Source organism: Jaculus jaculus, chromosome 15 (genome assembly GCF_020740685.1).
Source record: "Jaculus jaculus isolate mJacJac1 chromosome 15, mJacJac1.mat.Y.cur, whole genome shotgun sequence".
NCBI lineage: Eukaryota > Metazoa > Chordata > Mammalia > Rodentia > Dipodidae > Jaculus > Jaculus jaculus.
The window spans coordinates 33,091,100-33,102,992 of NC_059116.1; positions in this window are offsets into that span (position 1 = coordinate 33,091,100).

Sequence of the window (11,893 nt, forward strand, 5' to 3'; positions counted from 1 at the left end):
TGGAGAAATGACTTAGCAGTTAAGACATTTGCTGGCACAGCTAAAGGACCCAGGTTCGATTCCCCAGACCCCACATAAAGTCAGATGCACAAGATGGTGCACATGCCTGGAGCTTGTTTGCAGTGGCCAGAGGCCCTGGCACACCTATGCTCTCTATCAATCTATTTTTTTTAATTTGTAATTTTTATTTATTTATTTGACAGAGAAAGAGGGGGAGAGAGAGCATGGGTGTGCCAGGGCCTCCAGCTGCTGCAAAGGAACTCCAGATGCTTGTGCCCCCTTGTACATCTGGCTTACATGGGTCCTGGGGAATTGAACCTGGGTCCTTTGGCTTTGCAGGCAAATGCCTTAACTGCTAAGCCATCCCTCCAGCCCCTCAATCTCTCTCTCTTTAAAAAAAATTTTTTTCAATCTCTCTTAGATAGCATATATATATATATATATATATATATATATATATACACACATACACATACACACACGCATACATACATACATATATATACATATATATATATATAAAATCTTGCCAAGCGTGGTGGCACATGCCATTAATCTCAGCACTGTGGAGGCAGAGGTATGAGGATCGCCATGACTTTGAGGCCACCCTGAGATGACATAGTGAATTCCAGATCAGCCTGAGCTAGAGTGAGACCCTACCTTGAAAAACAAAAACAAAACATAACAAAAAAAAAAGAAGCCTCATTTTCTTTTAAGTCTACATGCTTGTGGTACAACTCCAGTTTTTTCCCCCAAAACCTGTTTCTCTTAGAAAACTATTCAGTGTTTCCACATGAGAGTGTGTTTCCTAAACCCCATAACTTGTGATTTCTCCCTTAAATATACCCTACAGTTTGTGAATTCTCCCTAAATAAATCATTCATAATTTATCCTTTTTAGGTTGGGTCCATCTTTATTAATTCTTTATTAAAGGTAGGACAGTACCCAAAGCTTGGGGTTTGCCAGGCAGAGGTAGGAGGAAGATCACTGTGAGTTCGAGGCCACTCTGAAACTACTGAGTGAATTCCAAGTCAGCCTGGCCTAGAGCAACCCTACCTTGAAAGAAAAACAAGAAAGAAACCTTGGGGTTCATAAACTCTGGGAAACCCCTCCTGAACCCCAAAATCCTGCATCAACAGAGATCCTCCAACCTCAGCTTCTAAAATGCTAGGATTAAAGGTGTGTGCTACCACACCCAGGTTGGTTATTTTTCTCTTTTTTGGGGGGGGTGTGGGTTTTGTTTGTGTTTTTTGTTGTTGTTGTTTTTGGTTTTCTAAGGTAGGGTCCCACTCTAGCTCAGGCTGACCTGGAATTCACTATGTATTCTCAGGGTGGCCTCGAACTCTCAGTGATCCTTCTACCTCTGCCTCCTAAATTCTGGGATTAAAGATGTGCGCCACCTTGCCCAGCTGAGGATGCCATTTTTAAAAAATATTTTTTAATTAATTAATTTATTTATTTGAGAGAGAGAAAGAATGGGCATACCAGGTCCTCCAATCACTGCAAATGAACTCCAGAAGCATGCACCACCTTGTGCATCTGGCTTATGTGGGTACTGAGGAATCAAACCTGGGTACTTAGGCTTCATAGGCAAGCACCTTAACCATTAAGCCATCTCTCTAGTCCAAGGATGCCATTTTTATATATTTTTTGTATGGTATTTTTCAAATCAAGCCCACTTTTTTCTCTCTCTCTTCCTTCCACTGGATGGTGGGCTTATTTTGATCTTGCTGGCTCCAGTACAGCTCTGCAGGTCCTGCTATGTCCTCAGCACTGACTGATCTCCATAAAGCTACTTCCGGGCAAACTTTGTTTTCTCCTTAAATTGGCTTTTGCTCCCACCTCATCCAAAAAAAAAAAAAAAAAAAAAAAGAAGCAACCCACAATGTATTGTATTGCCTTTGCTATCTTCTTCACCCATGAATTTGTGTTCCTACTCTGTGGTCTCACATGTTAAGGCAACCTGTTTTTCAAGGTAGGATTTCACTCTAGCCCAGGCTAACCTGGAATTCACTATGTAGTCTCAGGTTGGCCTCGAACTCACGGCAATCCTCCTACCTCTGCCTCCTGAGTGCTGGGATTAAAGTCATGCGCCACCTTGCCTGGTCAAGGCAACATTTTTATTTGCTTGGGTTTTGTTTTGTTTTTCAAGGTAGAATCTTGCTGTAGCCCAGGCTGACCTGGAATTCACTATATAGTCTCAGGGTGGTCTTGTCCTACCTCTCCTCCCAAATGCTGGAATTAAAGGCATGTGCTACCCTGCCCAACCCTGGGTTTTGTTTTTGTTTTACAATTTTCATTTTATCTGTGCAATTTTTTGTTTATTTTTATTTATTTATTTGAGAGCGACAGGCAGAGAAAAAGAGGCAGAAAGACAGACAAAGAGAGAATGGGTGCACCAGGGCCTCAAGCCACTGCAAACGAGCTCCAGACGTGTGCGCCCCCTTGTGCATCTGGCTAACGTGGGTCCTGGGGAATCGAGCCTCAAGCCGGGGTCCTTAGGCTTTACAGGCAAATGCTTAACCACTGAACCATCTCTCCAGCCCTTATCTGTGCAATTTTTATGAAGATTATATATTTTTTTCTTTTTTTCCTTTTTTTTTTAGTTCTCAACAGGTGTGGTCCATGTGAAGTGACAACTGTTGGGAGGTTTATGTGGCAGGTGGGTGGGCCATGAGCAACCCCCCCACACACACACACCATCTTTCACAGGTGGTTCAGTGGGCTGATATCTGCCTCTGTGTGGCCACTTAGCAGAGTGCACAAGCCACCCCTGTTTTGCCGGAGGGTCTCTTCCTACACACTCCTCACTTGGCCCAGGTTCCCTTCTTCAAGTTTCAAGTCCAGCTGGAGGAGGAAAGCTGCTTGCCTCAGGGTCTGTATGTACTGTGACAAACTGCATCTCCCACCTTTCATCTCTGAGCCCAGCATCTCCCACAGCTAGTCACCTCCCTTTCACTTGGCAGCCTTCCTCATGTGTTCGTTAGTTCAGGGTCACTGGCACCATCAGGCTTGGAGTTGGTGGTTTTGTTTGGAGCTGATGGGTTTTGGCTTGTTTCATTTTGTTGGTCCTGGAGATGGAAACCAGAGCGTCTCTCAGGCTAGCCAGGTGCTTGCCTGACAGCAGCACTTCAGGCCTGTGTCGTGAAGTTTCCTCAGGGACAGGCAGGCGGTGTGTTTCCATTTTCTTTCTTCCTTTCTTTTTTTGGTTTTGGTTTTTTTTTTGGGGGGGGGTTGGTTTTGGTTTGGTTTGGTTTTTTGAGGTAGGGTCCCTCTCTAGCTCAGGCAGACTTGGAATTCACTATGTAGTCTCAGAGTGGCCTTGAACTCACAGCAACGCTGGGATTAAAGGCGTGCTCCACCATGCCTGGCCTGAGTTTTTGAGTTTTCAAGCTAGGGTCTCACTCTAGCCCAGGCTGACCTGGAACTCACTCTGTAGTCCCAGGCCGGCTTCAAACTGATCCGCCTACCTTTGCCTCCTGTTGCAGTCCGGTTCGCATTGCTGTTAGAAATCACCCAACCAAGAGCAGCTTCTGGGAAAAAGAGATTTATTTTGGCTTACAGGCTTGAAGGGAAGCTCCACAATGGCAAGGGAAAATGATAGCATGAGCAGAGGGTGGACATCATCCCCTGGCCAACATAAGGTGGACCACAGCAACAGGAGGGTGTGCCAAACACTGGCAAGGGGAAACTGGCTGTAACACCCATAAGCCCGCCCCCAACAATACACTCCCTGCAGGAGGCATTAATTCCCAAATTTCCATCAGCTGGGAACCTAGCATTCAGAACACCTAAGTTTATGGGGGACACCTGAATCAAACCACCACATTCCCAAATGCTGGGATTGAAGGTGTGCTCCACCACACCCCACCCCACCCCACCTGCCATTTCTCGTGTTTCCCCACTTCACTGGCACAGATACTCCAGAGGGATTGCTAGGCTGTGGACAATATGATCAAATGGCTCTCGAAAGCACTGACAAAGAGGAACAGGGAAACAGAGATAGATGGAAAGAGAGCTGGAGAAGTGAGAGATAAAAGAAAGAGACAGAAGCTGGATGTGGTGGCACACGCCTTTAATCCCAGCACTCAGGTGGCAGAGGTAAGAGGATTGCCGTGAGTTCAAGCCCACCCAGAGAATACAGAGTGAAATCCAGGTCAGTCTAGACTAGAGTGAAACCCTACCTCAAAAAAGCAAACCAAAAAAAAAAAAAAAAGAGAGAGAGAGAAATATAGAAAGAGGGAAACACAGAGGAAGCTTAATGACCCTCCTTGGTTTTCCATAAACAAATGCAGAATAGGGTTTCTGAGAACAAAGGGGAAGGACCCTGTGGACAGAGAGAGGCCAGAGCATAAAGGTGTGGTGTAAAGTGCCATCCTCATGGAAACGGAGTCAGGCCACATTGACAAGAGGACGTGACAGCCTCTCAAGGGGACTTTTTATTTTTTCTTGGATCAAAGGTAGGCACCACCACAACTGGCCCCAAATTAACTCTTTAAAGACACATCCATGCGACACCCTGGCTCCTTAGATTGAGGAAGCACACTCAAACATGGGGCATCGTCAGGTAAATGGTGTTAGGTCAGGACAAAATGGAGTCACCAAGGACAGCAGGAGGGCAACAGAGACCCAAGGAAGTGGGTCATCCACATTCCTCAAGGATCCACCCAGCCATCATCCCTTCCTTGCCTAACAATGGCCCAGGTCTAGGTTTCCCACCCCCCTTATCTCTCAGGACACCAGGTTACTGTTCTGGTGTCACACCCTGGCTGTCTTAGATCTCCCCTAAAGAATCCTTGTTTTTAAAATATTTTTAAAAAAGGAGGGGCTGGAGAGATGGCTTAGCGGTTAAGCGCTTGCCTGTGAAGCCTAAAGACCCTGGTTCAAGGCTCAGTTCCCCAGGTCCCACGTTAGCCAGATGCACAAGGGGGCGCACGCGTCTGGAGTTCGTTTGCAGAGGCTGGAAGCCCTGGTGCGCCCACTCTCTCTCTCTCCCCCTCTATCTGCCTTTCTCTCTGTGTCTGTCGCTCTCAAATGAATAAATAAATATTTTTTAAAAAAAGAATCCTTGTTTTACTTCCCCCTTCCTTACCTTCTCCCATCTGAAGAGCTCTATCTGTAACTCCAAGTTGACTGCTCTGCTCTTAAGAGTCCTGGCAGCCCTTGCCCCCCCCACCCCCCACCCACCGAATAAAAGTTTCCATCTTTGCCTCAGAGTGGTCTCCATGGTCTTGGTCACTCCTGGACCTTACATCTGGTGCCCTGACTCAGGTAGGAGGCTTCTGGTTGCCCTCTTGGGTGGCCAGACCTCTTTTCCCCTGACCAGACCACTGAGCTGCCATTCAACCCTCTGAAGGCCTCAGACCATCTTTGTCTGATACAGGCTCTCACACCCACCACGATTCAGCCTCTGTCTCCTCCCTCCTTGGTAAGTATCCCTCTTGGGTTGGCCTGCTCTTGGGGTTCACCCCTCCTTGTGGAAACCATGCCAGCATGCCAGTCTGCACCCCCTCAGCTGCTAGACCCCAACCGCAGCTCTCGAGAAAGACGCACTCTCAACACCTTAGGTCTCCCTTTCTGGTCTACCGTACCCTAAGAGGACCTTTTGGTTTGCACCATCTTGGGACAACCCCTCTCCCGCTCTCCTCTTCCTCTCCTTCCTGAGCTCTCATCTTACAGCCAGCAGCTTTCACCATTGGGAGCACAGTCACCCTTCTTGCCCACTAACAGGCTAGCCAGCCAACAATTGTGACCTGTACGGCCTCTGCCCACGTGGGAGGTGCAGGCCCCATTCACCCTAATGGGCCAGGGGGGGTCATACTGGTGTTCTGTGTAAACCCAGCTTAAGCTCTGGTTTATTTTTCTCTCACCCTTGTTTTGCTCTTTCTCTGTCTCCTTAAGAACTTAAAGCCTCTACAACTCCTTGATGTCTTTCTCTGCAACATCCATAAACTGGACAATGGTTTCAAACTCTCACTGATTTAAAACAAACTTCTGCAAACGTACAGACAAATGGTCTGAAATACCCTATCTTCGCTCTGCATGCCTGGCCTTCTCTCTGCTCTACCTGCATTTCTCACCAGGTCCTTCTAGCCAAGGTCTCAGGAATACTCTCTCACTCAACCCCTCCCCCATACTCGTCCTCACCCTCGGCTGGCTATTGATGGGACACCGTAGAGGACCTGACCCTAACAGTTCCTCCAGCTCCCTCAGCCTCTCCTGATGCCCTGCCTGATAACAAGGTTTGATTTTAGTCTCCAGAGTTGTAAATAAAATACAAACTTAAAATGGGAATGTATAACTTCTGAATGAATGAATGACTATGAGAAAGGGAAATGGTTGTCTAGAGTCTACATGAAAAGTCCACTTAAATGAATGTCTATGAGAGTATGTATGCGGCTCACAGCCCTAAGGCTGCAGAATGATTTCTGTCCTGAGCAGTGCCATTTCATTGTGGGGATGTTTTCCACCAAGCCCACTGTATGAGATGGCATAGCCAATTTTTACTGTTGAGTGTCCCCCAGAAGGAACACTAAAAGTAATTGAGATTAAAAATATTTCTTTTTGGCTCAGCAGTTAAAGGTGCTTATTTGCAAAGCCAGATGCACATAGTGGAGCACACATTTGGAAGTTGTTTGCAATAACAAGTGGCCATTGCATGCCCAGTCCCTCTCTTTTCCATGATACTTGTTTCCTTTTTTTATTAGATCATGGTGATTTAATCCAGTTCCTCTATTCTTTGGGTATGTTAAATATAGCTAAATTAATTTCAGAAACTGTCTTATAAATTGGATGGACATCTTATTTAGCTTTTAAGAGCGCTAAATATCAAAAAAAAATTATGTATATAAAGTCATCCCAATTCTGACAAGCTTGAAAAATCAGAAAAATTTTCATATCTTCATATTTAAGCCAAAAAATGTTACTACATAATATAGATTTATTTATTTTCAATTCTGTTAGCAGATCTTTTGTTCATAGTTTACTCTCTGTAGCCTCATGTGCCTTAAATATGTTAACTCTCCTTTTTGTTATTATCAGACTTTTCCAGATATTAGAACATTGTAATTTGGTTTATACAAAGTCCATGATGTTTAGCTATCAATAAGCATGCATCACCACACCTGGCTAAAACTCTGTGATTTTGACATGGCTTTTGTCTTGTTCATGCTGGTTTTACTAAATGATTATCACTGAGAGTATAATCTAAGTCTTATAAAAAGTGACTTAGGGTCTGAAGGGATGGCTTAATGGTTAAGGCATTTGCCTGCAAAGCCAAAGGACCTAGGTTTGATTCCCCAGGACCCACATTAGCCGGATGCACAAAGGGACACACATGTCTGGAGTTTGTTTGCAGTGGCTGGAGGCCCAGATGCACCCATTCATATTCTCATTCTCTCTCTCTCTCTTTCTCTCCTGTCAAATAAATGAATGAATGAATAAATAAAGTTTTTTAAAAGTGACTTACTGTGATTTTGTTCCTAGAAAAACTAAAAGAGCTCCCCATGTCTTAGAGAAATCTACTGTATACAAGCAATGTTAATATAGTTTGTTTAAGCTTCATGTAACAGTCATAAATATTTCTTTATTTAAGCCTTAAGATTGTTCAATTGTAAAAGGTACTTATTTAAGAAATTGCTTTGTGTCTGACATAGTGTGTCTAATGTAACTCAACAATAACCAAATTTTATTTTATTCTTGAACTATATATAATCAATCTCAGTCAAGATTTCACTTATTAATTGTCTCATTTCTGGTATAGTAAGTTCATTGCTTATAGAGATATTGATACTTAAAATGTTTCCTGCCCTAAAAAAATAATCTTAAATTGCTCTTCTACTTCCAGTTTGGGGGATAATTGGTACTTACATTGGTATACAGACTAGCCAAAGTTGTTTTCAAACACAGATGCCAAATTTTTATACTGTCTTGTCTTTTTCCTGGCACACAATTTCTAGATTAAATCAATTGCCTTAAGGTTATTGATAAAAATATTGTTTTTAGGGCTACTAAAATATTCTGCCTATACTTATAACTGACAGATAATGAAAAGATAGAATGTGTATGCTTTCTATATCCCAGATATAGCTTACAATGTTACCTGGCAACTGAATGTAAATATTAATCAGAATGATTTTAAACTATTGTGTCATTCTCTAACCAGATCTGCTTTGCTAACAAGATATGTACTGCACCCTTTTAACTACTATGTTTTGCTAATCAGATATGTACAGACTCTCTGAGTGAGTAATAACCATATGTAGAAGCCAAAATCAATTGGAAACATTGGAGATAAAAGGATAACCAATATTTTGGTTCCTGCTCCTGGGTCAGAAGGCCACAGGAGATGATAGGACACTTGAACTTCTAGCCTCTGGTAAGTTACCTATCTTCTTGATCAGAGGGCATGTGGAGATCCAGAAATGAACTCCAAGTCAGTGTGTCTGCAACAGGAGAGTCACATTGGAGGAAAATCAGCCCTCCAGGATTCCCAAAAGACGGAGGGCCACTTGGTCAGCATTGCCTTGACTTATCCTAGCAGATGACAATGCTGAGTCATAGAACTCCTCACAGGTCCCTAAAAGTCTCTCCTACAGTGCCATTATTGACCTCCAAAATTATACAGTTAATTCTGGCAGCCTACATGGTCTTAATCACCCAATGAGAAAAATATAACTGCAATATAAACAATGATTCAGACCAATAGGCTCCCCTGTCTGATGCTGACTTACAACACTAGACCCTAACATTCTGCCTCTGCCTGTCCCTGATTAATTTCACCTATTCTGACCCCAGCTCCTCCCACATGCCTTAGCCAGAATCCGAGCTATTCCTCAGCCTCCTCCTCCCTTAGCCCTTACTCTGTCTCATCCAGGGATAAGTACACGGCCACCCCAATGGACACTCTCAAACTCTCTTCTGTTCTTACTCTTCCCCTGATCCCAAATGCCCCTCTGCCTCCTCTTGCCCCAAGCCCTCTACCCCTCACCTCTGAATGCTCATCCTCCTTTTACACCTGGCATTTTGATGTCATGGGTGTTGACAAGAGTAATAAGCTCCTTTATTCTCCCTTCTGTCTTTTCACAGGGTGCACACAGCCCATCTCCCTCACCTTCCCTATAACAAGTGTCTGCCAGTGACTGCCCTAAAGCCAGCTCAGTACAGGGATGGTATGAGAGAAGTCTCTGCTTCACTCAGGATCAAGTCGTAACAACAGGCTACACTGGCACTGTTGATCTCACCACTCTGCTACCTCTAGCCACCATGAAACTGCCTCCTCATCACGTGCCCTGAAGAGAGACCCATCCACTGCATTATCCAGCCTCTCCCATAAGAACTCGCCGCCCTTATGGTCAACATAAAAAAAAAATAACCTTAGTCTCTTATTAACAAAAGGCTGGAATGTTAGGTCAGGACAAAATGGAGTCACCAAGGACAGCAGGAGGGCAACAGAGACACAAGGAAGTGGGTCATCCACAGTCCTCAAGTAACCACCCAGCCATCATCCCTTCCTTGCCTAACAATGTCCCCAAGTCTAGGGTTCCTCCCCCTTATCTCTCAGGTCACCTGGTTACTGTTCTGGTGTCACACCCTGACTGTCTTAGATCTCCCCTAAAGAAACCTTGTTTTACTTCCCCCTTCCTCACCTTCCTCCAGCTGAAGAGCTCTGTGTAGCCCACTATCTGTGACCCCAAGTTGACTGCTCTGCTCTTGAGAGTCAGTCCTGGCAGCTCGTGTTTTTTTTTTTTTTCTGAACAAAAGCTTCCATCTTTGCCTCAGAGTGGTCTTTGTGGTCTTGGTCACTCCTGAACCTTACAAATGGCATGTACTGCATTCTGGACTTACCCAGCATCATCTTTTGCTTTGAGCTCTGCTGGTGTGGGAGAACTGAGGCTTGGATTCCCCCAAACCGACCCAAGCCACCTGAGGTCACCTGGTGAGGTAAGCTACCACTGCCCAGCTCTGGGCACACCTCACTAAGTCAGCCCCACTTTCGTGTCTGCATTAGCTCCTGATGCCGCAACCATACATGTCATCACCAGATCCCACTAGAAAGGACATGCCATGCTGGGGGTGGTGGCTCACACCTCACCCAACACCTGGAAGGCAGAAGGCACAGGGCTGAATTTGAGGCCAGGCTGGGCTACAGAATGAGACCTTGTTGCAAAAAAAGTGCCTCATTGGCTGGAGAGATGACTTAGTGATTAAGCCACTTGCCTGCAAAGCCAAAGCACCCAGGTTCAATTCCCCAGGACCCGCATAAGCTAGATGCACAAGGTAGTCCTTGCACACCTGAAGTTTGTTTGCAGTGGCTAGATGCCTGGGTGTGCCCATTCTCTCTCTCAAATAAAAATAAAAATAAAAAATTTAGCCAGACGTGGTGGCACATGCCTTTAATCCCAGCACTTGGGAGGCAGAGGTAGGGGGATCGCCATGAGTTTGAAGCCACCCTGAGACTACATAGTGAGTTCCAGGTCAGCCTGGGCTACAGTGAGACCCTACCTCGAAAAACCAAAATAAAAAATAAATATATAAAAATAAAAATAAATTTTTAAAGTGCCTCACTGATGACATGGAGATCAGAACAAAATCCTAGGAAAGGAGCTCAGAGTGATCAGGCCTGACACTGCACTCTAGGGACATCATCTTCACAACCCATGACATTTGCTTGCATGTCTCAGTGTCCCCTTCTGAAGCCAGCCTTTCCTCTGCCCTCCCTGTACAATCAGCCAGGCCCCATGGGTCATCTCAGATTGTCTTCTGCTCAGGGTCTCTATCACAGAGGGAATATGGCCACAGCCACAGGGGACTGGGAACTGGAAACATTCCACTGAGTCGTACCACAGCCTGCTCCACGCAGGCACACTGGCTTATCTCTGACCAGGGTACATCCAGGGCCGGATGCTGTCTGCCTCCCTGGGGATTGAGTCTTGGGCAGGCCACACAGGACATCCTCACAGCTGCCTCTCCCAGTTCAGAAGTGGGTACCCCCCCCCCACACTCTACTGTCCTTGGATGGCCACTTACCTCTTACTATCTAGGAGCTTCTTTGGACAACTGTCCGTGCTACAAGAGGTGCCCAGCCTCTAAGAACTTCACTCTGTTCAGGGAACTCCCCCCCCCCCAACATCTGAGACGATGGGTACTGATTTTAATTTTTCCTTTTGAACACACCTAGGTCTGGGCATACACACGGGATCTCAGTAACTGAAGGAATGTTCTCAGAGTCCCGGCCTCGTTCAGGATCTGACAGGTGGCTTTCCCTGAAGATGTTTATACACGCATCCTCAGATGGTTCCCAAGTGTCTCTGTCTAGGGTTTCAGAGAAACAGAGAGAGGTCTTTTCCTGGGGCCAGCTGGACAACAGCCTTAAAGATGTCCAAGTCCCTCTGGGTGTGGTGTCTTAACACAGCATGGTCTCCTTGACATTAAGTGAAGGACCCTGAAATAGGGAATATCCTGGGTCATCTAGGGACCACAGATCATCTCCATAGATTACTAAGAGAGACAAAGAGGTGCCTTACTGCTGGGAGGAGGGGGCCACATGAGGCTCCCTGGAGCCACCAGAAGGAACCCCACCTCCAGTGCAGCCCAGGTGGGCCCATGTGAGATTCTAACCACGGAACCGAAAGACAGTGAGTGCCATAATGAATTGCCACAGACCAAGAGACTGTGTGCAGTAGAGTCTGCTCCTCACAGCTTGCGGCCAGGTCGTGGTGTGGTGAGGCCCTCCAGACCACGCGCTGCCAGGGGCCTCTGGGTGTCTCTCTCACTAGAACACACCTCACTGGCCGCGCTGCCCTCCCCCTGACTCCCACTTCCTGACACTATCACCTCGGGTGGGAAAATCAGCCCACGTTCGGGAACCTCCCTGAGTGGGGAGGATCGCTCC